Here is a 26,662-nt window from a genome sequence, read left to right as displayed (position 1 = left end):
CCATCTTTGTTGGGTAATTTGCATACTCACCCTGATTGGCTGGTGGGTGTGGCTTGGGCGTAGCGAAGGTGCAGTCAATTTGCATATTACTATTTTATTAGGTAGGATGTGACCGGAAGCAAATTATGTGAAGCAGGTTCCGAATCTCATTTGTGAAGTGGCAACAGTGTCACCAGCCTCAGAGGGTTGTTGTGAAAATGCCATGGGACGTTTAGTCACATTTGGCTTTTATTATTAGCCAAGGTCAAGGGAGTGGCACTTAATTGTTAAGAAGGTGGTCAAATGACTCTGGTTTCCCAGAAAGGCAGCTCAGGACTTTAGGCACTTGGACAGTAAGAAAGAGAGTACAGCACTGACCTGTTTGGCTCAGTGGATAGAGCATCGGCCTGCGGACTGAAGGGTCCCAGGTTCGATTCCGGTCAAGGGCATATACCTTGGTTGCAGGCATATCCCCAGCAGAAGATGTGCAGGAGGCAGCTGATCGATGTTTCTCTCATTGATGTTTCTAACTCTCTATCCCTCTCCCTTCCTCTCTGTAAAAAATCAATAAAATATATTTTTTAAAAAGAAAGAAAGAGAGTACAAAATGAAGACTATAACAGGTGTGGAGGGGGTGGAAATTACATATTTGGGGGGGTCAATAGGAGCCTAAGAACTGCCTTTCTTTATAGCACTTTTTTTGAGGAGCAAAACATTTATTTCAAACTTCCTCGGGTATGAGGCAGACATCGTTTGGTGAGGAGCTTTGGTATTCTAGAGTCCCTCTACACAAACATTTCAGGAAAGACTAACTCATACTTCATGTATTGCCAAAAAGATATCTCCCTCTGTGTTATGAGAATACTGCACAGCACACAGGCCAGCAGAGAGCAATAAAGCAGGGGGCAGGAGAAACTGGCTGTAAGTCAGTCAACAAACCTGTATTTACCACCTACTATGTGTCAGGCTCCTGTAAGGGGTGATGAACAAACTGACATGGTCGTGCCCTCATGGAGCGTGTATTTCCAGGGAGCAGCTCCCCGGTGCCGATCTTGGACATGCTAGAGCAGAGTCACCTACAGCACTTAGATTCCTCAGACTCAGTGCAATCCCGCCTGCCCCAATGAATCAGAGGTTCTAGGAGGTGGGGGACACAGGAGGCTGTATTTTTATGTGTGTTTTTTAATCTTCCTCCAACTATATGTTTTTATTGATCTGGGAGAGAGAGAGAGAAACATCCACTGGTTTGCCTCGCAATTGCATCCCACCCGGGGGTCGAACCCTAAACCTGGGTATGGAATCAAAACTGTGACCTTTCTCTAAGGCACAATGCTCCAACCAACTGAGACACACTGGCCAGGGCAAAGAGGCTATATTTTCAAACATATTTTTTATTGATGTCAGAGAGAGGAAGGGAGAGAGAGAGAAACATCAATGACGAAAGGGAATCATTGATCAGCTGCCTCCTGCGTGCCTCCTACTGGGGATCAAGCCTGCAACACGGACATGTGCCCTGACTGGGAATTGAACTGGTGACTTCCTGGTTCATGGGTCAATGCTTGACCACTGAGCTACACCGGCCGGGGAAGGAGGCTGTATTTTTTAATAGGTGCTCCCTGGTGATTCTACGAAACACCCAGTCTGGGACCCACCACTGGTGTCTCTCAAAGGGTGGTCAGCCTCTCAAACGTGGTCTTTGTAAGAGGGCATCATGGGATGTATGTTTCCAGGGCACCAAGAGGTTTGGGAACTGTTCCTCTAGACGGCCTTTCTCTTACATCACTTCCTTTCCATTAAATAATGTGGCTGAACGTGCATGACAAACTGCAAAGCTGTGGAGGGGAGACGGTTCCCTGACGTGACCGCTGCTGGGACCCTCGGGCTGGGCCTGGGCCAGAACAGAGACTGCTTACCAAGCCCCCCCTAGACACTGTGTGATTGTAAACGATGTTCATTCTGACACACACCACCCTTCGCCTGCCTCTGGCTATGCGCTGGCTCCTAGAACAGGCCATTATCCTGACCTGGCCCGGCCTGTGAACCAATTTCCTGAACCTGGTAGCAGTCACACACTAGTATCTCCGATGCTCTCCGCCCCCCTTCACCCGGAGTGATTCCCTGGCGCCTGACGAGCAGTGTGGAGCGCCCACTTTGTCTTGCAGCTGCTCACGATGCACCTGCTGCGTACGTTTCCCTTAATAGGCCCCGCTACTTGCCAGACTCGAGTGGCCCGCCTCTCTCTGCGGTCTTTTCCCGGCCTCCGCTGACAGAGGCAGCTTCTCAGTCTCAGGGCTTTTCCCTGGGTCTGCGTGTAAAAACAAAAGCATGAAACAGAGTTAGCTGGGGCCAGCTTTTTGGATCCTTCTATAAACGGAGTCAGTCTCGTTTACGTAAGTAACTGAAGTCGGTTGGAGTGCAAGGAGACATTCCTGAGATTGTAACGGGCCTCCGGCCAAATCCTCGTGGTTCTTCCTACAGTAGCTGGAGCTCCTGGTGGTAAGGCAGCTGGAAGGAGCAATGCTGGAACCTCCTCCTGCCACTGGGCACAGATCTGTGGTGCGTGAGCAGGTACCTCCCCTGGGTGGCTTCCTCTCAGAAGGCCCACGAAGCATACGCACTCCTCTGGGCCACGTGCGGAATCTTCTGTTACGACAGGAATCTTTCTCAGGCAGACCCTGCGTGAGCACAGTAATACGACTCTGAACCCCTCGGACGTTTAGCTTTCCCAGCACACCGTGAGATCCCAGTTCAGAAGTGGGGTTCAGAACCAGGAAACAACTGCAGGGCTAGGAGGGACAGACAGGTGGTTAGAGGAGATACCGAAGTCCCACTTCACACGGGAAGGACGCCAGGTGCCTTTGGAACATCCCGTGTCGGCCGATGCCCCACAAATGGCTGGAAATAAAGAGCATGGAGATCTGAAGGGAGTTAAGATGTAAAGAAGGCGATGGAGCAGTTCAGCGACAGCGGCAGGAAGTTTGCCTGGGAGAGATGAAGAAAGCCCCTCCGTCTGTGAAGTCACGGGGAAAGGGAGAGTGCAGAGTGCAGTGAAGGAGCCGAAGGAAGGGAAGCCAGGAGAGCAGCGGGCTCTAGGGCCAATAGGAGGTTAACGTTTCAAAGAAAGACTAGTCACCAGTGTCAGATACCACAGAGCAGGCAGCACAGCAGGCACCGAAGAGAGGCCACTGGAATCGCATGCCATACGCAGGCCACTGGGACAGTCCCGAGGGCAGCAGGGTGGAGTGATGTGGGAACGATTCCTTATGGTCTTGCCAGAGTGTTTCCTAATACATCCCAATTCCCTTTATAGTTCTGATCTGATTACTTCCTGTCAAGGATTGCCAGGTACCATATTATATGTCTGCTATCATTAACTTTAAGACATTTTGCTTTCTGAAGGGCTGCCTCCGTAAGAATCAAAATTCAGCTGGAAAATGTTCTCTCCCTACCTCCCCGCCTCCCCCTCCTGCTGTCCCCCTGCTCTCCCTGACTTCCACGGAGGGGGCTCCAGTATTATTTTTCTGGGTTAGTCCTGCACCTCTGGCATACAGTGGACACTCAAGGAAAGTTTGCTCAATGAATGTTAATGGAAGGAATTTAGAAACTGGGTGAGAAGTCTTCTCCGATACAGGAAATATATGAAATATTCCCTTTCAAAATTAAATACAATCCTGTATGTTGAAAATTTAAATGTAACTGGGGGATAGCTGTACTCTGTGGTGTAGCATGATGAAAACCGTGTGGCCTTCAGAGTCAGCCAAGCCTGAGGGCTGCATCCCCGCTATGGGACATTTCATACTTGCAAAATGGGGTGCTATTCCCCACTGCATAGGGCAGTCGGAAGAGTCGAAGCACATAACCTGTAAAGCTCCAACCATAGGGCTCTGCGGACTCCGAGCATGGTAACTGGTAGCAGCTGGCATTAGTATTAGCTATTATTCATCTTATCGCTGATTTATTCAGATACTCAAGACAGAAAACTACATTGTCTAACCACTATGCTGTTCGCCTGAAACTAATATAAAATAACTAGAGGCCACTGGGAGGGTGTCCCTCAGCCCAGCTTGCACCCTCTCTAATATGGGACCGCTGGCTCCTAACCGCTCACCTACCTGCCTGATTGCCCCCTAACTGCTCCCTTGCTGGTCTGATTGCCCCCTAACTGCTCCTCTGCGGGCCTGATTGTCCCCAAATACCCTCCCCTGCTGGCCTGATCACCCCCAAGGCTTTTATTAGTATAGATATGTACCATAGTTTTCTGATCCAGTCATCAGCTGATGGGCACCTAGGCTGTTTCCAGATCTTAGCTACTGTAAATTGTGCTACTATGAACATAGGGGTGCATATATCCTTTCTTATTGGTGTTCCCAGTTTCTTAGGATATATTCCTAGGAGTGGGATTACTGGGTCAAATGGGAGTTCCATTTTCAGTTTTTTGAGGAAACTCCATACTGTTCTCCACAGTGGCTGCATCAGTCTGCATTCCCACCAGTAGTGCACGAGGGTTTCTTTTTCTCCGCATCCTCGCCAACACTTGTCGTTTGTTGATTTGTTGATGATAGCCATTCTGACAGGTGTGAGATGGTACCTCATTGTTGTTTTGATTTGCATCACTCAGATAATTAGTGACGTTGAGCATGTTTTCATGTGTCTCTTGGCCTTCCTTCTGTCTTCTTTGGAAAAGATTCTATTTAGGTCTGTTGCCCATTTTTTTATTGGATCATTTATCTTCCTTTTATTAAGTTGTATAAGCTGCCTGTAGATGTTGGAGATTAAACCTTTATCAGTGATGCTATTTGCAAATATGTTCTCCCATGCAGTGGGCTTTCTTGTTGTTTTGTTGATAGTTTCTTTTGCTGTAAAAAAGCTTTCTACACAATGGAATATTATGCTGCCATAAAAAAAGAAGGAATTCTTACCATTTGCAGCAACCTGGATGGAATTGGAGAACATTATGTTAAGTGAAATAAGCCAGTCAATGAAAGAAAAATACCACATGATCTCACTCATTTATGGATAATAAAGAACATTATAAACTTGAACAAAAAGATAGACACAGAGGCAGTAAAGCATCAGTCTGTCAAATTACAGCAGGAAGGTTAGGGAGAGGTGGGGGAGACAAGAGATCAATCAAAGGACTTGTATGCATGCATACAAGCATAACCAATGGACGCAAAACTCTGGGGGGTGAGGGCATATATGGGAGTGGGGTGCGGGGGGGGGGAAATGGTAAGATATGTACACATATAATACCTTAATAAAAAAAATTGGAAAATAAAATAAAATAATATGGACAACTTTCCATCTAACTGGGCAGGAAAACCTCACCACCTTTCATCCAGAAGGAACTAATCACTTCGTTGGACTCACAGTGCCTGGGAGGGCAAAATTCCAACCAACATCCGGAAAGCAGGTCCGTGGAGAAGGCCGGGGCCACTCTCAGCCACTTCTCCTAGGGCCCAGCCTGCATTATAAAGAGTTTCCACACGTTTTTAAAAAGTCACTCCCAGAAACTTTGCGTTTGTAACCATGGAAACCTTGAAGTCTCCTTATCTTGTCAGCATGACCCCGAGGCCCACTTGGCACGCTTGGCAAGGAATTAAGGCGTGTGAGAGAGAGAGAGAGAGAGAGAGAGAGAGAGGGGGCGGGGGGGGGGGGAGAGTGGGGGGGGCGGGCGGGGGGGGGGGGAGGAGCGAGAAGATCACACCTACCCAGCAGCCAAATAATGGAGCCTTAGGGTGGCCTTGCAGCCAAATCTTTTTTAAAAGCTGCATTTCTGCCCCCCCCCGCCCCCGCTCCCCCCCCCCCCCCCCGCCGTCCCCGTTGGCTCACTTCCCAGCTCGAGCCTGGCAGGCGCCCTCCAGGCCCCAAAGTGGCTCAAGTCGCACTGGGCGCAGGCCCTGGGCGCGCACGAGTGGACCCGGGCCCCAGGGACTGCGGGTCCCCAGCTGCGGCCGCCCATCAGCTCCCCCCGCCCAAGGCCAAGTCCCTCCCGCGGGGCGGGGCGGGGCGGGGAGCGGGGCAGACTCCGGCCGCCCCTCCGGCCCCGCTCGGACCATCCCGGCCGCGCGCTGGCCCCGCCCCCGCCCCGCCCCCTGGCGGCCGGCCGGGTGGCGCGGGGCGGGGCCCGGGGGAGGTGGCCGCGGGTGGACCCGTGCAGCTCGCGGAAGCGCGCCCCGCAGCGCCCTGGAACGGCCCTGGAGCAGCGTGGCGTCCGCCTGGCCCCCGAGCCCTCGGTGCAGCCCCGGTGAGTACCGACCGGGCCGGCCCGACGTCGCCGGCGGGAGCGCGGCCGCCCTGTCCCGGGAGGAGCCGCGCGAGCCCCTTTCGCGGCGTCCGGGCCACGTTCCCGAGCGCGACTCCGGCGCTGGGCGGCCCAGGGCGGGGAGCGCCCGGGAGGCCGCGGGGAGAATCGGGGACTAGTCCTCCCGGGGGACTGACCTCCTCACCTTGTCCCCAGCCCGTGCCGCGCGGGGGGCAGGGGCCGGGGCTGGCAGGGCTCTCCTCGCCCCCGGTGCCTGGGTGTGCGTGCCGCCGGAGAACCCTCGCCGCGGTGCGGGCCTCGCTGGCGAGCCCTCCGCAGGCGGTGCCGGCCGAGCTGGCAGTCCTGACTCCGAGGAGGGTGTGCGGGCCTCCCGGGTAGGCCTCGCCGGGCCGGGCTGGCCGGGCCGGGAAATCCTCACTGGGTGCCCGATCGGCAGTCCACACCAAGTGGCCAGAGGAAAACGGGCGAGGGGAAAGCGCCCCTCGGTGGGAGGTGGGAGGGCGGCACAGAGCACATCCTGAGAGATGCAGAGCCGGGAGGGCGCAGGGGCTGCCTTCCTAAGCCAGCGGCACGCCGAGTGGCATGTCTTCCTTCCTGCACCGCGCACAGCTCCTGGGGGTGAGGGCCACGGGGCACAGCCTCTGGGACAGCAGTTCTCAAACTTTTGGGGAGACGCAAAACCCCTTTACACTCCTAAATATGAGCGTACTAAGGAGCTTTTGTTTATATGGGGTTATATCTTTCGATATTTACCGTCTAGAACAGAAATTTTTACTTTATTTTAAAATAATAGCGGTCCTGTTATAGTTAGCCTAACGTATTTTTCTGCAAGTAGCCATGTTGTCCAAAACAGACTGTTACTGAGAAGAGTGGCTTGTTACATTTTTGCAAACCTCTTTGATGCCAGGTTTCATAGTAGGCAGCTGGATTCCTCTGTCTGCTTCTGCATCCAGTCTGTTGCAATATCACGTGTCATGTAGCCTCGGAAAGCCTCCCGGTGTGTACTCCTGAAAACGTGAGAGGGAAAAAGCCAATCGCCTCTTGGTGTCATTACAAAACTGGTGTTGATTCCTAGACCGCCCGGCCCCGCACCACACTCCGAGAACCGCTGGTGTGGGAAATGCCTCCGAGGCTTCAGTCGTTGGCCCGGCTTCTTGTTTGCGATCCTGCCTCTGAATGGAACGCACGCCAGGCCAGCCCATGCCGTGGGCAGCAGTGGGCAGCGTTAGCCTCTGCTATTTGCGACCAAGTGCTGGGGCCCCCATCAGCGCTGGTGAGCCCTGCTGGCCTCCTGGAGACTCAGCAAGGCTCACAGGTGGCTCAAAACTTGCACACAGTTGGCCTTCCTTTCAATAACCTACTATGGATTCTTATTTGATCCCAAGTCCTTTGCAGTTGTCACTCTAGCCGTGTCTGTCTAGGATGTGAGTTGGATCCCCATTCAGGGCGCGTGAGTATGGGGGCAACTGATTGATGTTTCTCTCTCTCCCCCCCCCCCCCCGCCTCCTTTCTCTCTAAAAGTCAATAAAAGCATATCCTCGGGTGAGGATTAAAAAAAGAAAACAAAAAGAAAAACTCTCATTATATGTACATATGTTATACACTGTAAATGTACATTGTGTGTATGTATGTGTATGTGGGCATTTGTGCGTCTAGATATGTACCTAAGTCATATGGGTGTGTGCTTACCTAATCCATTTATTTAAAATTGCCTTATAGATGTTTGGGCGACAGATGTACCGAACTATGAAAGTTGTAGTGAGTGTGGGATGGGTGGAAGAGGACAGTGGACTTTTACTTGGTTGTTTCTGTGCCTGCAGAGTGAGCTGTCTGCATCCGGATGGCAGCAGTCCGGGTCCGACAGGACCTGGGTCCAGAGAAGAGCCCACCCGGAGGTTGTGGCGAGCGTGCAGGGGTCCGTGTGGCTGTTATCAGAAGTTCTTTCCGAAAGAACAGGAATGCGTGCGTGCTTTTGTCTTTCCTTTCTCCGTGTGCATTTCTGTTTGCCGTTGCATGGCCTTGAGTTTGTTGGGAACTCACTCCCCAGCCTCGGTGCTCTTGCACTTCCCACTTGCAGAGGTGTGTCCCTGAGTGGCCCTTCCTGCATCCTTCCTGGTGCGTGGTAGGTGGGACCCCTCTCTGGGTTATTTCCGCCACGTCAAGTTCGGTCAGCACAGGTTCAGGTAGAAGTTCCATACATCGTAGACAAGCAGTTCTCTAAGTCTGTCCTTCCTTCCGCTCCTGCATCCACAGGGCCTCTGTGCTCCAGGCTGCGGCCTCCCCTTCGGAAATGTTGCAGGCACACGGGCGTGTTGCATCTGTAGCTACACTCTCTGCAGATGGGAGCAGCCCGTGGATTCGCCTCTGAGCGCCTGCTCTGTTCTTGGTATAAAGATATTTACTGACCTACTTCCCTTGCCCCAGCCCGTGCCCAGCTCCGCATTGGATTCTGGAAAAAGTAGGAGCAAAAACAGGTGTGGGCCCCGTCTGACCGGAGCTTCCCGCTGGCGGTCCCTCAGGGAACTGCGGTTCATAGAGACAGAGCCCATATGAGCCATGGTCCTGTGTGAAGAATAGTACCCCTTCCAGGTGTGCGCTCAGAGCAGGTGCTGGGAAAGCCCGGCCCCGAACGGTGAAGATACCAATAAAACCAACGTTTATGGCCACGCGCCTCGCCAAGAACTGCCTTCGCCTGCCTTCCTCCGCGCTTTTATGGAGGAAGTCACCCCCGGTGAGGCAGCCGGACTCTGCAGGGAAAGGAGCTCCAGCCTGGCTCGGTCACTAGCCCAGTCCCGGGCGAGGCCCTTTCTCTGTCGGGGCCTCGGTCTCCTCGCCTTTGAAGTGAGGGCTTGGGCCACTGGTGTGTCCCAGGTCGGGGCCCTGCAGATGCTGGAGGAGCCAGTGTTTTGCGGGAGCTGGTTGGCACTAGTGTTTGTGTGCATTTCTTCCAGCTCCGTTCCAGTGGCATCGCATGTTTTAGCGTGGAGTGCACCATCATCCGTGTATTCACACCACGGAAATCTGCTCGAAAGCCAGGGCGCTCCCCCACTCTGCAAGTTGTTAAAGGTTTTCCAGCTCACCGTTGCTGTGTCAGAGCCGGGTGATTTTCCTCTGTATTTTAATAGAAAACAGACTCTTTAGCCAGGACAAAAACACTGGACATGGGGTGCATGGTTCAAGTTCTCCAAATCTTTGATAGGGAAAAAATAGTGTGTGTTCACTATATTCTAGAATACGGGTCAGCAGACTTTTCTGTAAAGGGTCAGATAGCATTTTACACTTGGTGGGCTCCCCTGTCTCTGTTGCACCTATTCAGCTCTGCTGTTGTAGTGTGAAAACAGCCAGAGACAATATGCAAATGAATGGACACAGCTGAGTTCCAATAAAACTTTATTTATAAAAACAGGTGCTAAGCTTCAGGTTGCTGACCCCTGTGCTAGAATGTCGAAACAGGAGCCATACTTCCAGGGGGTAGTTTCATGGAAAAGGAAATTCTTTGGGACTTTATGCATGAATACTAGGGACTTGATATTCCAAGACAGACATGGCTAGAGTGACAACTGCAAAGGACTTGGAATCAAAGAAGAATCCATAGTAGGTTATTGAAAGGAGGGCCAAGTATGTTCAAGTTTTGAGGACACAGCCATGGGTGGAGGAAGGAAGGGGATGTCTTTGTTCCCAACTGTCTCTCTGGAGCCATCTCGGACGTGCTGGGATGGAGGGACCTGCAGTGTAGCCCAGAGTGAGTTTTGGGTGTTCATTGGCTGGAGCATCATCCTGTACACCAAAAGGTTGCAGGGGTTCGATTCCCAGCCAGGGCACATACCTAGGATGAGAGTTGGATCCCCATTCAGGGCACGTGCGTGTGGGAGGCAACTGATAGATGTTTCTCTCTCTCTCTCTCTTTCTCTCCTCCCCTCCCCCCGCCTCCTTTCTCTCTAAAAGTCAATAAAAGCATACCTCGGGTGAGGATTAAAAAAAGAAAACAAAAAGAAAAACTCTCATTATATGTGCATATGTTATACACTGTAAATGTACATTGTGTGTATGTATGTGTATGTGGGCATTTGTGTGTCTATACATGTACCTAAGTCATATGGGTGTGTGCTTACACATTCCATCTATTTAAAATTGCCTTACAGATGTTTGGGCGACAGATCTACCGAACTGTGACAGTTACAGTGAGTGTGGGATGGGTGGAAGAGGACAGTGGGCTTTCACTTGTTGCATTTGGTGATGCCATATGTCTGCCTGCCCTGCAGCGTCCGTGTATTGCTTTTACAGCCTGAAAACAAAACTAAAACCGAAAATCCCAACAACCGGTATTTTAAAAAAGAAAGTAGTTATTTCTCTAGTAAAAATGCTACTGCAGCCTCCTCTCCCCCGATAAAGAAAATCATGTTAATTGTCACATCCTGGTTCTGAACAAGTGTGTATGGTACGGGTATATATTAACGCAAAATAATCTTGAGAGACAGCCCTCTCAGATCGGAAGATTTCGTTAAACAGCCATGTTAGATTTAAGCCCCAGATCCAAGTGTTCTTTACCGAACTATCGCTCAGCCTTTACAAGGGTGTTGGAAAATGCTATTTCACGGAGTAGCCGGAAGTAGAGTTTAATGAAAAACATATTACCCAAGAATATTTCCCTGTGATCCTGTTTTTCAAGGAGAGGAAACATGCGCCTGTATGTGTGGGTGTGCACACGCGTGGACCGAGGCAAAGGCTCTGCCACGCGCCGAAGGCTTTTCTCTGCGTTCTGGAGTAAGCTGGCTTTAAATGGTCTTCACTTTGCTTATCAGTGTTTTCTAGCTAGTATTAAAAAAGTATTAAATTTGATAGGACAAGGATTAAATTGGACATGACCAAAAATACGCCCCACAGTTACTTGTACACCTAGTAGGAGAACAACCCGGTAGCCTTCGTCTGTCTTAGACACACTTACCACCCTTCCTCGCAGTGGGAAGTGGGGGAACACGGCCCGGGGGACGGGCATGGGGAACCGAAAACAGGCCCGCCGCCAGGCCGCCGGCACGTTGTACTGCTTCCCCGCGGAATGGGCTCCAACCTCCGCCCACCCTCCCCCTCCCGGTGACCCAGACGTTGGGAAGTTCTTCATAAACACCACCATCTGAGAAGCCATCAGCTGACCATCTCCCTAGGTCGCCTGGCCTTCATTTCTTTCTTGGCCATTTTCAATGGAACATGTCAGACATAAGAAGTGGAGAGTAGAAACCTCCAGCTTCAACCAAGAGGAACGTTAACGTATGGCCAATCTTGTTTCATATGTACTCATTCCTTTTTCTCTCTGACATCTTCATTTTCAGCTGTATAAATTAACAAAAGATATTCTTCTTTGCTGTGTCTTTTTAGTAACAAGCATGGGCTGACTGCTGTAGCCAAACCTTTAAACCCTCTGCCCCAGGGTCAGCGCCGCTCAACCACCCCGTGGCCCTTGAGCACTTGCTGTGCTGTTCCGCTTTCTGTGGCTGCGTTTGCTCTTCCGTGTACACGTGTCTTCCCTCTTTCTTTCCCCACTTCTCTGCAAAGCCTTTCTCCCCTCGTTATAGCTGTCCTCAGGTGACCTTTCTTATAATCCTTATCCTACTGTAGTGACTTGTGTGCTGATCTTAGTCTCCTGGTTAGATTTATTTGTATGAAGCAAAGAAGTGTTTTCCTTATCTTCTGTATTCCTTAGCAGTGCTTAATGCAAAGGAGATGCTCAAAGAATAGATGCTACATTAATTGGAATCAAGTTCATTGAAGGGAAATTTTTTTTTTTTTTAATCCTCACCCAAGGATATATTTTTTCCATTGATTTTTAGGGAGAGTGGAAAGGAGAGGGAGAGATAGAGAGAAACACCAAGGTGAGAGAGACACATCGATTGGTTGCCTCCCGCATGCCCCCGACCAGGGCCAGGAGCTGGAAACCAAAGTATGAGCCCTTGACCAGAGTTGAACCAGGGACCCTTCAGTCCTCAGGCCGATGCTCTATCCACTGAGCCAAACCAGCTAGGGTGGGAAATTTTTTATAAAAGAAATGCATCACATTGAAAGAAAAATTCACAGACCCTGCCTTGTACCAAGAACATTGATGTCACCTGACTTTAAAGGATTGTGATGAAAAGACTTCAATTTGGTCTGTTACCATTTTTTCAAATACACAGCTAGAGCCTTTAGGTCTTTTCTGATTTTATAAGTTTTTTCCCCCGGTAGATAAGAGTGGCTCTGGCTAGATTTTAGAGTATCCATAGTGTTTTAAAATGTAGATTTAAATCTTCAATAAAGAAATAGGCCATATTTAGAATCCCCCTGTCCCATGAAGTAAGTGGAGAGCAATCTCATGAATTATGGTAGGTCACAGGTATAGAGTTCCCAGCGTGCACTGTGCTTCCCTCTGTTGCCTTGTTTCCTTACACAGCAGCCATTGTGAGCCAGGCAGAGCAGTGCAGGTCAGGTATCATTACCTTAAATCTGCAAAGAAGTAACTGAGGTTTAGGGAGGTAAGTGAATCTTGAATACTTACCTCCAGAAAATGGCAGTCTGATTTTTGGTGTTGATTGGAAACCAGAGGGCTTTGAGATTATATGTTGCAAACATGCAAAGACAGAAAACTATCTTTCTGAGCATTATATGTCTTTGGGAGACATACCCGGCTCTTGAGGTAAGTACGTATGTGTCCCTTAATGCCATCGAACTACTAAAAGGATATCACACTCTCTGAGCTAATCGTTTCTCAGATTCCTTGTGTTCTGCTTTAGTGTTTGCCTTTCTTACGCAGTTGTTGAGAGACCAAAAGTTATCCACCTTCTGATGATTTAGCAAGGCCAGCGCATGAGTGCTGGTGTGATTCTCATTCTGCTCTTGACCTAAGATGACTCTGGGCAAGCCCATGTTTGGATAGTGTGATTTGCTCAAGCAGATGTTTACAGAGCACTTAATTATTCCTTACCCTCATCCTCCTTTTGAGACAATTATTGTGACATTACGAAGCACAGTTCACGCCATGGCATCGTTCACAAAGAAGCTGCGTCAGTGAAGGACAGTGCCCTCCTACCTAATCGCCAGGTTTGAATTTTTAGTTGGGGAGGGGTGAAAATCATTGATGACACTCTGTTGTGTGCAAGAGCTGTGCCAGGGCAGACGGACCAAAAGTACGGTTGTGTAATAGTGGTGGGGCCTGACCTGCCTCAGGGTTAGTCTTCAGGATGGTAGGTTTTATAAAACCCCTGTTTGCTCAGGTAAGGAATGAGTTGCTTTATTTGTGCTGGTGACGCCTATACTTTTATTTTATTTTTTTATATATATATTTTATTGATATTTTACAGAGAGGAAGAGAGAGGGATAGACAGTTAGAAACATCGATGATAGAGAAACATCGATCAGCTGCCTCCTGCACACCCCCTACTGGGGATGTGCCCGCAACCAAGGTACATGCCCTTGACCGGAATCGAACCCGGGACCCTTCAGTCCGCAGGCCGACGCTCCATCCACTGAGCCAAACCGGTTTCGGCGCCTATACTTTTAAAGGGTGGGTTGCTGTCAACAACCCACCCTTTAAAAGTTATCTACCATATAAATGTTGCCAAAGTTAAGGATATTTTAGGGGAAATAGAGGTGACTAGCTAGTCCTCACATGTGTACCTTTGAGTTTGAGGATTGTTGTAATGTGAGATTTAACTTTTTCAGTCCCTTTGGTTAATTTGAGTCCTTACGTGAAGAGTGACTATAAAATGCTGCCGCTGTGCAGCCCTGGCACCAGGGGGCCTGGGTCTGACTCCCAGCCTGGCCAGGTGCCAGTCACTAGACCTTGGCAGGTTACTGAACCCCTGTGATCCTCGGTAACATGGGGTGGCGATGCCTTTCTCACGCAGTGGTTGAGAGAGCACATTACACAATGTGGGTGAGGTGCCTGGCACCCCACAGGCACCCAGCACATGCCATCGGGCCCAGTGCTGGTGGAGTGATGTGGCGCTCGTGGCATAATGCCTGGTGATTGCTGCTGTTCTTCTGAATTTCCGTTCCAGCCCAGAGCTCCTGAGCTCCAGGCCCCGGTATGCAGCTGCCTGCTGGATGTCATCACCCCAAATCCAGCCCAACATCCTGGTTCTCATGTTAGTCATTGGTCCTGCCAGCGTGCCCAAGTGAGGGACACAGGCGCTCTCCCCGACCGCTCTGTCTTCAGTGCTCACCCTGCGTCCATCCTGCTTTCCTCGCTCTTCCTGGGATTCTTGAACTTGTCTAACTCAAAAAGAGAGCCTCTGGCCCTAGCTGGTTTGGCTCAGTGGATAGAGCGTTGGCCTGGGGACTAACGGGTCCTGGGTTTGATTCCGGTCAAGGGCACATGCCCCGGGTTGTGGGCTCAGATCCCCAGTGGGGGGTGTGCAGGAGGCAGCCGATCAATGATGCTCTCTCATCATTGATGTTTCTATCTCTCTCCCTTCCTCTCTGAAATCAATAAAAATATTTTTTTTTAAAAGAGAGAAAGAGAGAGAGAGAGAGAGAGAGAGAGAGAGAGAGAGAGAGAGGGGGGGGGGGGGCCTCTGTTCTCTTTTTCTGACGTGACTGTAGTAGCACCGAACCTGCCTCCCTGCCGCTGGCCCTGAGTCAGTGCCCTCCACTACCAGGCTGATCTCTGACAGTCAGATCAGGTCTTGGGGACTCCAGCTTAGAATCCTTCACTGTGCATCCTTGTCTTCCGGATGAATCCCAACTGTCTGTGAAGTCCCTCGTGATGTGGACCCTGCCCTCCTTTTCCTCTCGGCCCTGCCCAGCATGCACCCGTAGGACTCCCCCAGGGCCCACCTCCCGGGCCTCTGCATGTGCTGTTTTCTGCCCGCAGTTTCTCTTCCTGACTCCCTCCCGCTGCGTCCTTCTGGAAGGCTCCTGCAAGGTGTTGCCTGTAGCTACAGGCCTTCCTCACACCTCCCATGCAGGTTAAGGTCTCCCTGGAGGCTTCTTTGTCACCCTCCCTCTGCCACTACCTCCCGACCAGTCTGTGTGTGACCGAAGCGCGAGGGGGCTTTTACCCCTTTACCCAGGTGGTCCATAAATGTCCTCAGTAAGCTCATGAATCTACACCAGGCCCTTCTCTTGAACAGTCCAGCCCCCAGATGTGTCATGGCCTAATGCCACTCCATTACTTGTCACATCATTGACCCAATGTGGATCTCATGCCACTGTGTGGTGGGTACACCGAGATGGACCGGAGCACAGTGCTTAAGAGCTGGGCCTTAGGGTTGGGTGGATTGGCTTGGAGTCCCGTTCCCCCTGCAGCACGCCTGCAGTCTGTTCCGATCTCAGCTCCTGACCACCCAGCTACGCTGCTGTGGGCCAGCAAGTGCGGGCCAGAAGCCAGGACCACCGGTCCTCCAGCAGCTGCCTTCCTTCTGGAAAACCAATAAACATGCGGGTTTATACCTCAAGCTTCTTTCTGGGAGCTTGACGATCGTGAGTCATCAGCCTTGAGTCCAAGCAGTTCTGGGGTGGGTGGGGGTAGATGACTTCTGAAACTGGGTGAAGTCATGGAGATAAATGCTGCCCTGGGGGACTGTGGCAGCCCTGCACCCAGCCTCTGGTGGTGACACTTTCTCAAGTCTGCGTTAGACAAGTTCAAGAATCTGTGAAATGAGGGAGGGAGCCTGAGGACGTCAGGCTGCTTTCGTAAAGAAAGGGTGTCGCCTAAGCGTGCTCTGCAATGCTCTAACACAGCACAGCTGCCTGCCCCGACTCCTGCTCTCAGGACTGGGGCGCGGTAGGCCTCGGTTGGGGTCTCTGCACGTGTCAATTTGGAAGCCCCACTGGTGATGGGGGTTGCTGCAGGGTAGGGGACCCACGTTCTAGGAAGGGCTGAGGACTGACCTTAACGAGGAAAGGAGGAGGTCGGGAGCAGAGCTCGGGCTGGGTCAGGACCCCTGGTTCTGAGGAGGCCTGTCCAGCTTCTTCCTTTATTTCCCGGCCAAATGTTTCCTGACCCCAAGATGCCTTTCTTTTCTCAGTGCATCTCTGGAATTATAAATGCTCAAGTTCACCAAGACTTTTTGGGGAAACTCTGCTTGTATTAGCCCACTGTTTCGTTCTTTTGAGTTGGTGCTGATGCAGTTGATATAAAGTGAACTTCGAGGATGTGTCGGGCTGGCCTTTCCCCTTTGGGAATCGTGCCGCCTTGGTCGCGACCTAGAACTCGGGAGCCTCGAAGAGGCAGGAGTTTTACTTTCTGGCCTGAAAGTGAAGAGCAGGGGCTGCTGGATTAGGCGGTGCAGCGGCCACGGCCTGGCCCCCCAAATCCTGACCCTTGCCTTTGGCAGTGGCTGTGCACATCTGCCGAGTGAGTCACGATCATTTTAGGATACATCCTGGAAATTTCCAATGTTACTTAATAATGAAGCTCAGAAACAGAAGAGTTAGTTTTGAGGAAGTAGCCACTTTTTAAATGCAATTTTTATATTACAAGCTAATTTCTTACCCAACTTTAACAAATTCAGATGTTGGAAATCTACAGTTTAAGCCAAACGTAAAGCTAGGAGAGTACTCCATAGTTTGTCTTTAGTCAAAATCACTAGAGTGGCCTACTCTGCTCTCCTCTTTGTCCTCTTTTTTTGCACTCATTCTTGCCTTTCTCAGACCTACCTCAGGGCCTTTGCACATGATGTTACCCCTCCTCCAGATTGCATGTAACTTGTTCTCTCTTCCTTCAAGGCTCTGCTCAAGTGGCTCCATGTCAATGAGGCCTGCTTTAACTCCTGACATCCTTCAAGGCCCCAACACTCCCCACTGCTCTCGCCCTGCTTTATCCACACAGCTGCTCTGTCTGACATTGTTTGTATATTTATTTATTTGTTTAATCTTTCTCCTTCCACTAAAGTGGGAGCCCCGTGAGGGCAGGAACTTTGTCAGTTTTGTTCCTGGGTGTATCCCTACGGCCTAAACCGTCCTTGGCATATGGATCATAAAAATATGTATTGAATAAATGAATGAAAGAATAAGTCAGAAATTTTTTCATTTGGTAAGGCCTATTTAGATCATCAACTAACCTTATGTTGCAGATTAGTAAACTGAGGCACAGAAAGGTAATATGGCTTATTGAAATGATATTGAATCATTTGAAAGCTGTTGTAACTCTTTAAAAGGCCTAGGAATATATGTGGAGCATTCTGGTTGATTGTCAAGTAGAAAACAAACTAACTTAAAAATTTAGCAAAAAGAGACAAGTCGTTGTGTGGTAGCAAAGCTTTCTGATATAGAAGGCAGACTCTTATTCATTTTTAAAGTGTAAAGTGCACCTTGCATGTAAATAGTAAAGAAAACTATGTCAATGGATTTAGTTATATTGTTATAAAGCCATTTCTTTCTCCAACTCCCTCCTTCTGCACTACTTTTTCTCTTTTTCATTCTCTACCAAAACAGGCAATGGCTCTTATCACTTCTCTTGCAAAATTCTTTTGATTACAAGTATCACATTTAAGAGATTTTTGTTTTGTTTTTGTTTGTGTTTGTTTTAATTACTTTTTATGATTCTAAGAGGTTCAAAGAGGTAATCTGGCTCTGGAAAAAGTCAGAGCTTCTTGGGCTACTCCAGTTTCCTAGATGCATCTGCAAACAAGTGATTTCTAGCTCCCCGCTTGGCGAAAGAACCAAGTTAACAGGCTGTGGTGGTTTGCTGGCCTGAACGGGCCTGACCTCGGTCTTGTTTATGCTCACATAGACATCCTTGGAATCTCACTTTTGTCAAAAAGTTGTTTATAAGTAGAATGACATTCAGATACATGACCGTCAGTTTAGGAGTGGGACCAATTAATTTCTCTTTAAACAAACAAACAAACAAAGCAGCATATCTGATTTTGATAGTGAACTGAAATGAACTCTAGAGATGTAGTGATATTTGACCTTGGAGTTGGAAGCCATGATAATTCAGATGGGTGTTTTTAGGAAAGTGAGAAGAGAGGTGGGTAAACCACATGAAATACAGAAGGAACTCTTTTTGTTGTTTGCATAAATTTTAAAAATCTACTCTCCTGGAAACTGCCATGTATGTATGCACACTCTGTACCCACTAAGCCCCCTTCTCCCCCCCTCCCCGTCCCTGTTAGCTCTATCCTCCCACCCCTTGCTGACCGGGTCCTGCTGCTCAGGGTCACTCCTCTCCTCTGCTCCTTCCCACAGGTGCATGGAAAGCCTGTGGTTGGCTGTAGGGCCCACTCATCTCTTTGCCTCTCTCTGTGTCCTTGGGCAACATAAGAGGCTCCAACTCTTGACAGCAGAGGCAGCTAAGTCTTGGACTTACATTCTCCAAAGGCAGGAAATGATCTGAAGAAGTGAATCTTATTTTATCTGATCACTGGAGTTTGGCTAAAGTCAGCCGACTGTTCCAAACATCTCTACAGACCTGGCTGTGCCAGCACGCATCACTGTGTGGCATTCACTGTGGCCTGGTGTAGGGTCTGAAGTGGTCTTCTAGCAAGCGTGATGGCGTCGCAGTGTTCTGCCCATACGCTGTACTCAGGCTCCCTCCGAAGGCCCACGGGCAAGGTTGCTGCCTGGGCTTGGACGTTCAGTTTGGGTTACAGATGGCAAAGCCTACTGATCAAAGAGGGATTTTGCCCGAGACTTAAACTAATTGACCACTTACCTTGCTCTTCCCATCGAGGTTCACGATATACCCGAGCATGGGCTGAAATTGTACATCAGATTTTAGGGCCTACCCTTCATGTAAAGGGGAATCTTGTAGACTGCAAGTCTGAAGATCAGAGAGAGGCCAAGGGCAGTCCTTCCTTCTCCAGGGTTAGAGTCTCATCCACATTTTAAGCTCAGTCAAGTCCTCTCCAGAGGCCATCTCAGTGTCACTCAATTTGGCCTGTCTGGCAGACACGCAGTTTATGAGAGAAGAAATTCAGATGTCTAACAGACAGATGGAAAAGTATTCATCTTCACTAGCATTTAAAGAAATACCCAAGATTAGCTTTTTAATCCCTCAATTTGGCAAATGGCAAAAAGGAAAATTATGTTGCCTGGTTTAGGCAACTCCAGTCACGGCCTCAGACAAGGGTCACAAACCTGGAACAGCCTTCCGCAGCTCCCGGTGCTGTGTGACAGGTGGAGATGGGCAGAGCCTCTCTCCCGCCGTCCTACTTCTAGGAATTGAAAGCTCCGAGTTTATTTTAAGGAAATGGATTAAGAACCTGTTCAAAGAAATGTATACAGAGGTTGTAGCATTGTTTGAATGTAAATATTTGGAAACAACCTAAGTACAGATGGTCTCCAGCTTATGATGGTGCAAAAGCGATACACATTCAGTAGAAACTATACTTTGAATTTTTAATTGTGATCTTTTCCTTAGCTAGCAATACGCAATATGATACTGTCTCATGATGCTGGGCAGCAGTAGTGTGATATTTTGCCCAACTGTAGGCGAGTGTGTGTGTTCTGAGCATGTTCTGTAGGCCTGGCTAAGCTAGGTTATTCAGTAGGTCAGATATATTTAAGTACATTTTCAACTTAGGATTTTTTTCAACTTGCAATGGTTTTATCAGGATGTAACCCCAACATAAGTTGAGGAGCATGTGTATTTTATTAAGGATTTAAATAAATTGTTTTATCTGAATGACAGATTTTTATGGTATAGTTAAAAGTGATATTAAATATCATATAATTGCCCTATAAAGATGTTTGTGGTCTATGGCTGAGTGAGAAAAGCAATTTACAGAACAATGTGAAGTTTATAAAGTCTCATATGATTGCCCTGTAAATATGTTTGTGGTCTATTGCTGAGTAAGAAATGCAACTTACAGAACAATGTGAAGTCTGATCCACTTTGTTAAGAAATTCAAATACATTTTTAAATCATGTCCAATGAAACCGCAACCATAATACAGATTGACTTTTCTTTTTGTTCACCTGCATTTTTTAACATTTCTACAATGAGCATCTACTTCTCAGTGTAATATTTTTAAAGTTATCACCACCTACCAAGATGTAGTTCAACAACAAGCTTGATACCTGCTAGGATTCCCTAGGAAGGAGAGGGGAGGGGCTGGGGTGAGAGGAAGGGGTGCAGCTTGGATTGACTTGTGTGAGTATGGAGTTGTCCATCTAAAGTTAAACATGAGCCACTTCACTGCGTTGGTGGATAATGGAGGACACATTTTGGGGAGCAAGATGGGTTTATCTAAGAAGTAATAGTCACAGGTTTACTTTTAAAGAAATCCTCATCAGACATTATTAAAGAAAGAACCACATATTGTAGTTCCAGAAATGTTGTGGACTGTTTTATCTTCTTTTCAAAGGACATAGCTGTCAAATTCTCATTTTATAGAGACCACTAGTAGCCCTGCGCACGAATCCGTGTGCCAGTAGCTCTCTGCGGGGCCTGGCCACTCTGCGCCCGCTGCCCAGAGGCTCTCCGCGGCTCAGAGGCCCATCCGCCGCTGGGCGCAGAATGCTTGCCTCGGCACCGTGGCAACGAAACAAGTATCCGCCAGGCCGCTCACGCTGCCCACTCCCAGCGGCTGCCACCCCGGGACTGGGAGGCTGAGAGGACTGGGCGCCACCATCATGTGGCTATGGGAGCTGCCATCTTTGTGATGGAGTGACGGTTAATTTGCATATTATCCTTTTATTAGATAGGATGCCTTCCTGTGTGAAATATCCTCTGAAGATATTTATGTGAAAACTGAAAATGGCTGCTTCAGCTTTTAAACTAGTAAATAGTAGATGAACCCATGCTTATGGAAAATAGAACCTGGGTTATATTCAGTGGTGTATAACATAAAAAGTTAAAGCCCCTCCCCCTTATGCAATGTATTCTTCTACCTAGGGATAATCAATGTTAACTTTAATCTTTCTTTTTTGTATGCATTTTCAATACAGTGGTATATGTGTGTGAATGAATATATACTAAGAGTCTTGAAGGTTTTTAAACTTAAACTTGATTCTAGTATATATATATTTTTATTTTTTTTCTGTAACTTTTTTTATTTCACTTACTATCACTAAGTGTGAGTCTGGGCTCACATGTCTTATATTGAATCTGAGTAAGGAGTTGTATGTTTGATGTTTTATTGATAAAGTTGATTTGCCCTTATTCTTGGGAATAAACTGTTCATTCAGAACAGACTGTCAAAACTTAACCATAAGTTGTTTTCCCAAAGCTTAGCTATCCGTCAGTTCTCTGGAATTCTGAACCCCATGGAAGGTTCAGTAAATGATTATACAACTAAAAGTGCCAGAGGACTGTGATATGCCTAACTAAGTAGTACACTTTCCAACTCTACTTCTAAAGGACTTTAAGTTGTTTTTTCCCTGCAGGAAATCTTTATTTCATTGGAGGGAAAATCAGTGCTAATTCTTCCATATTCCTGTGACCCCAGGCAGTCACTGTCCTCAGGGCCTGGCTTTCCTCATCAGGGGAATCTTTGCAGAAGACAACATTCTCTGATTCCCACTCACACGTCCTTATCATCTGAAGTCACAAATCCCTAGGGTGGGTGGTGGGTTAATGCCTGTCCACATATGCACAGGAGAAGGTGCCTCTGCAGGTCAAAAGGTCAGTTGGATGCAAGACTGGATGTAGTTGGGGAGGACTCTGGACTCTCTCCACCTTTTTGCTGGGAGCATGGCTCATTTGTTAAATATCTCAGATCTGCCTCCCTGTGCCTAATATTTAATATTTTCCATGATTTAACTTAAAAAATCGGTGTTTGACACTCTCTTCCCCATATCCACTCGTCCAGGCACAAAATGCACCCGTGATGATCGTGATATTTTATCTGTCACCTAGCTGGTGTTTCAGGAAGGCTTAGCTTTGAAAGACACTGTTTCTCGACCAGTTGTCAATTGTCTTGACTTTCGAAGGTGAACTAGTTATGGCAAAGGGCTTGCGACGCAGTCATGTGTCTCTTTTTGGATTCCTTTCATAGAAGAACCGTTCGCCTGTCCCACGTGACTGTCTGGTCGAGCAGCCCAGCATTCTGAAGGCAAGTGTTCAGGAAGGACAGGTCCTGAATGAGCTCCAACCTCAGAGCTGAAAAGATGCCATTTCCTCAGCTCTCCTTTCCTCTTCCTGTTTCCTTTTTCCCCTTTACCTCCAGGCAGTGCCATCTCATTCTGAGGAACAGGAGAGGCAGCAACCCAAACATAGTTCCATGCCTACTAACGCTTCCCCTTCCAAAAGGATAGAGTAACACTCCGCCCTCTCCTAAAAAATTCACATGGACTCTCTCTTTTACTAGATTGAATGGGGAGAAGGTAAAACGGAAAAATGAAGGACAAAGCAGAGCAGAGGAGGATGGGAGATAAGAAAAGAAAAGGATGTGAAACCGGATCGGTGCTTAATGTGAATGTGGAAAGTAGGCAGGGCTCCCTGGCCAGTTGGTAGGGTTCCTAGACAAAACCCCAATCTTGGGACAATTGGGGAGTCAGCAGGAGCACGGTATTACTCAAGTTTGGGATGGGGTAGGATTCTGGGCAGGGGAGGAGACCGAGGAGCACTGGATTCTGCTCTGGATCTGGCGGTTCCCAAGCGAAGGTCTTTCCCCTCCTAGCCTCCTTGGAATGCTGCTGTGTTGGCTTTCTCTCAGGATTGCTAAGCACTGGGAATCCTGTACGGGGATTTGAGACAAGGGTCACAGAATGAGGGGGACCTTGGAGTGGCTCTGATTTCCAGAGCTCTCCAGGCTCGTGTGGAGGGGTGGTTTCCCAGCTTCCAAGCAAATCCATTTTGGGGGGTTGCCAAAACACAGCTGCTGCTCTTCCCCCCCCAACCCCCACCCCGACTGTGGCTCAGTCAAGGGTGGCGGGGACAGGTAACAATGGCTGCGCAGACCAAGGCACTGACTGGGTGATCCCTGAAAGGAAGTGAAGGCGACTCCAGGCGGGCAGAACAAAGTCCTACCATTTCAGCTGCTAGTTTTCGGGGCGGGAAAGTTCAGTCTGGGCAGAAGCATCCGTGACAGATCAAAGGGATAGCAGCATGACTGCCTTTTTAGATTCTCCAGAACTCGTCAGTGGAATGGTTAACCCGTTTCTGAGCCCACAGGTTTGTAAACGTCTCCTGGAGACAAGCTAGCCTGTTTCTCCGATGTATCCATGTGGTTTTATCCCCCTGTCGGGCTCCTCTTTTAGTGGGGATAAATGGCAAGTCTCTTGAATTTATGTTCCTCTTCATCTTAAATGCGCTCTCTCCTCAAACACTAAAGCCACAGTCTCTCCTTGGCACCCGGAGTTCAGTAGTATTTTTTCTCCTCCCTGAGATTCCCATTCACAGCCATTTTCTCTACCTTTTGCCTCTTCGGCTTTTGCTCCATCCACTACTTTTCCATTTCAGCTGCCCGCCAGGCTCCATCTCACCTTCACCCGAGTTTCCTGCCTGACGTTTCTCTGTCTGGTTACCCTACCGTTCCTCCTGGCCAGTGCACCTGTCAGTTCAGGTTGGGACACAGGTCACAGACGGACCAGCAGTCCAATAGGGCCCACAGGCGTGTTTGGTTGGCCATCATGGGGCACAGCCACACAGTAGTTTACAAAACGTTACGTACCAACATCTGTAATTCCAGTGAGTGCATGTAAAAATCCAGGTGGCCAGCCTTCCTACCTCAGACCTTGGCTGGAGCCAAAAGGCTGCCACCCCTGAGACGGGCACACACTGCCCAGGCTGCCGGCCCCTCTGCTGCCCGCTCTGTGTAGGTTCCCTGCCTGGGCCGTGTAGGCATTTTGGTTGTGACCCCCTCTCTCTGTGGAGCATGGCCCTCCTTTCTTCATACACTTACACACCTTTCCTGGCACATCGCTGCATCCTGAATTAAGTGTAAGCTCCTACTCCACAGTGTCCACCAGTGATTCTCAAACTGAAAATGTGTCTGAAACATTTGGGAGATTAAAGACTGATTCCTGCTACACCCCCACCCCCACTCCCAGTCAATTATGATTTGGTATATCACGGGGGGATACTCAGAAATGCTCATTTTTAACAATAAAGATCCCAGGTAATTCTATGCAGATTCTAGGGCACATCTATAATAATAAAAACGTAATATGCTAATTAGACCAGACAGCCGAACAACCTTCCAGATGTTATTCCAGACGTCCTTCCAGATGAAGTCGCCATGGCAGGGGCCAAGGCAGAAGTGGTTAGGGGCAATCAGGCAGGCAGGCAGAGTGGTTAGGGATGAATCAGACAGGCAGGCGAGCAGTTAGGGCGATCAGGCAAGCAGGCGAGTGGTTAGGGGTGATCAGGCAGGCAGAGTGGTTAGGGGCGATCAGGCAGGCAGGCCAAGTGGTTAGGGGCAATCAGGCAGGCAGGCGAGTGGTTAGGGGCAATGAGGCAGGCAGGAGAGTGGTTAGGGGCGATGAGGCAGGCAGGAGAGTGGTTAGGGGTGATGAGGCAGGCAGGAGAGTGGTTAGGGGTGATCAGGCAGGCAGGCAGGCTAGCGGTTAGGAGCCAGCAGTCCCAGATTGTGAGAGGGATGTCCCACTGCCAGTTTAGGCCAGATCCCGCAGGGATTCCTGCAGGATCTGACCTAAACCAGCAGTCAGACATCCCCCTAGGGGTCCCAGATTGCGAGAGGGTGCAGGCCGGGCTGAGGGACCCCCTCACCCCCACCCCCATGCATGAATTTCATGCGCTGGGCCTCTAGTCCTTTTATAAGTATAGTTCCAGTATGTTCCATTGCCCCTTGCTAGCCTTTCTTAGTTTCAGTTCCAGAATTCTTAAAGAAGGAAGTGGATTGGCCCAAATTGAGGCAGATACCTTTCCTCACCCCATGATGGCAGCTCCTACAAAACCCACATGGGACCAGGGCACAGAAGCCGTTCCCAGCAGAGTTGCTGGCACCCAACCCGCTCTTTCCTCCAGCTTCTCTTGCCCCATCAGGTGTCTGGCTTGTCACCCGTGCTGGTGGCCCCAGGAAGGCAGGGGCTGCTTCTCAGCCAGCTGCCTCTTCCCAGAACTAACTAGTACTGGACTTTAAGCACAGTAGATGTACAAAGCCCTATTTCAAAGTTATATGTGTACACAATTAAAAATGCAAACCATGCAAAGGGGTATATGGTAAGACTGAGTCCTCCTTCCCGACCTAATTTGGAAACCTCTGTCCCTCTTAAAGGAACCAGTCCCTTTTATGTCTTGATGAAGATAGGGACCTGTCTTTGGAGAAAAGGCCCATTTGTAACTTTTTATCTCCACAAAGAGTTGTTTCCTATACATGTTTGGTTTTTTTTTGTTTTTTTTTTTCATTTTACAGCAATATGTTGATCATTCGGATTAGTCATCTCAAAATTAGGTTGAATATTTACTCATGAAAATTTTGGATTAATTAGGGAAATGTTACTATTCTTATCTTAAAATTAAGACTGTTGGGGAATGGATTCATTAAAGGATTTTTGCCCAAGGGGTAGGAATAGAGAGCAAGTCTCTGTCACCCACCCCAAAGTGTTCTGCTGTAAGTTGTACATATATGATTTGAAATCGCTGTTTATCTGTGTGGAGGCCACAAACAATGTCCTCCCTTGTTCACTGCTTATCCTATATAATAAAGAGGTAATATGCAAATTGACCATCACTACAACACACAAGGTGGCAGCCCCCATGTGGACACAAGATGGCCACCACAAGATGACCTGCAAGGGAGGGCAGTTGGGGGCGATCAGGCCTGCAGGAGAGGGCAGTTGGGGGGGGGGGAGGACCAGGCCTGCAGGGGAGGGCAGTTAGGGGGGACCAGGCCTGCAGGGGAGGGCAGTTGGGGGCGACCAGGCCGGCAGGGGAGCAGTTAGGCATCAATCAGGCTGGCAAGGGATGGCAGTTAGGAGTGACTGGACCAGCAGGGGAGGGCAGTTGGGGAAATTGGGCCGGCAGGGGAGGGCAGTTAGGCTGGCAGGGGAGTGGTTAGGGGGTGATCAGGCTGGCAGGCAGAGTGGTTAGGGGCAATCAGGCAGGCAGGCAGGTGAGTGGTTGGGAGCCAGCAGTCCTGGATTGCGAGAGGGATGTCCCAGATTGGAGAGGGTGCAGGCTGGGCTGAGGGACACACACGCACACACACACACACACACACACACACACACACACACAGTGCACGAATTTCATGCACCGGGCCTCTAGTAATTTATAAAAAGAGAAATTCTGCCCAGTGCTGGGTAGAGGGTCTCCTGCAAACCTATCATGGAAGTTTGGGCCTTGATGCCACCACAGTGTTACCTTAAAGATTCTCTGCTGTGAACACTCCATTGTTGTCAGATACAAAAGTGAGTCAGGAACACTTCTGACCAACACGTTTATCATTTACTTACATTGCTGCAGAGACTGACAACAGAAAGCAGCGGCTTTTAAATCCCCATTTCCAAAGTCCACGTTTTATACAGTTGCATAATATCACCTGCTATAGACCTCTTACCTCCTGTCAAGCAAGTCATGGGTCCAGCTCAAAGGTC

The 26,662-nt window shown here is 49.1% G+C and overlaps 1 protein-coding gene across 1 annotated transcript in view; it reads left to right on the top strand.

Moving 5' to 3' along the window:
* Window positions 1-6,114: 6,114 nt before the first annotated feature.
* The window catches only part of ACO1 (aconitase 1), a 62,285-nt gene continuing 41,737 nt past the window's right edge, over window positions 6,115-26,662 (top strand). The window contains exon 1 of the mRNA XM_054726970.1: window positions 6,115-6,226. The gene's annotated coding sequence lies outside the window, so the exon portion shown is untranslated. The remainder of the gene's footprint in view (window positions 6,227-26,662) is intronic.

This window comes from Eptesicus fuscus, chromosome 15 (assembly GCF_027574615.1).
Source record: "Eptesicus fuscus isolate TK198812 chromosome 15, DD_ASM_mEF_20220401, whole genome shotgun sequence".
Lineage (NCBI taxonomy): Eukaryota > Metazoa > Chordata > Mammalia > Chiroptera > Vespertilionidae > Eptesicus > Eptesicus fuscus.
The sequence above is the reverse complement of the archived record's forward strand: the minus strand, read 5'-3'. Positions and strand labels throughout refer to the sequence as shown.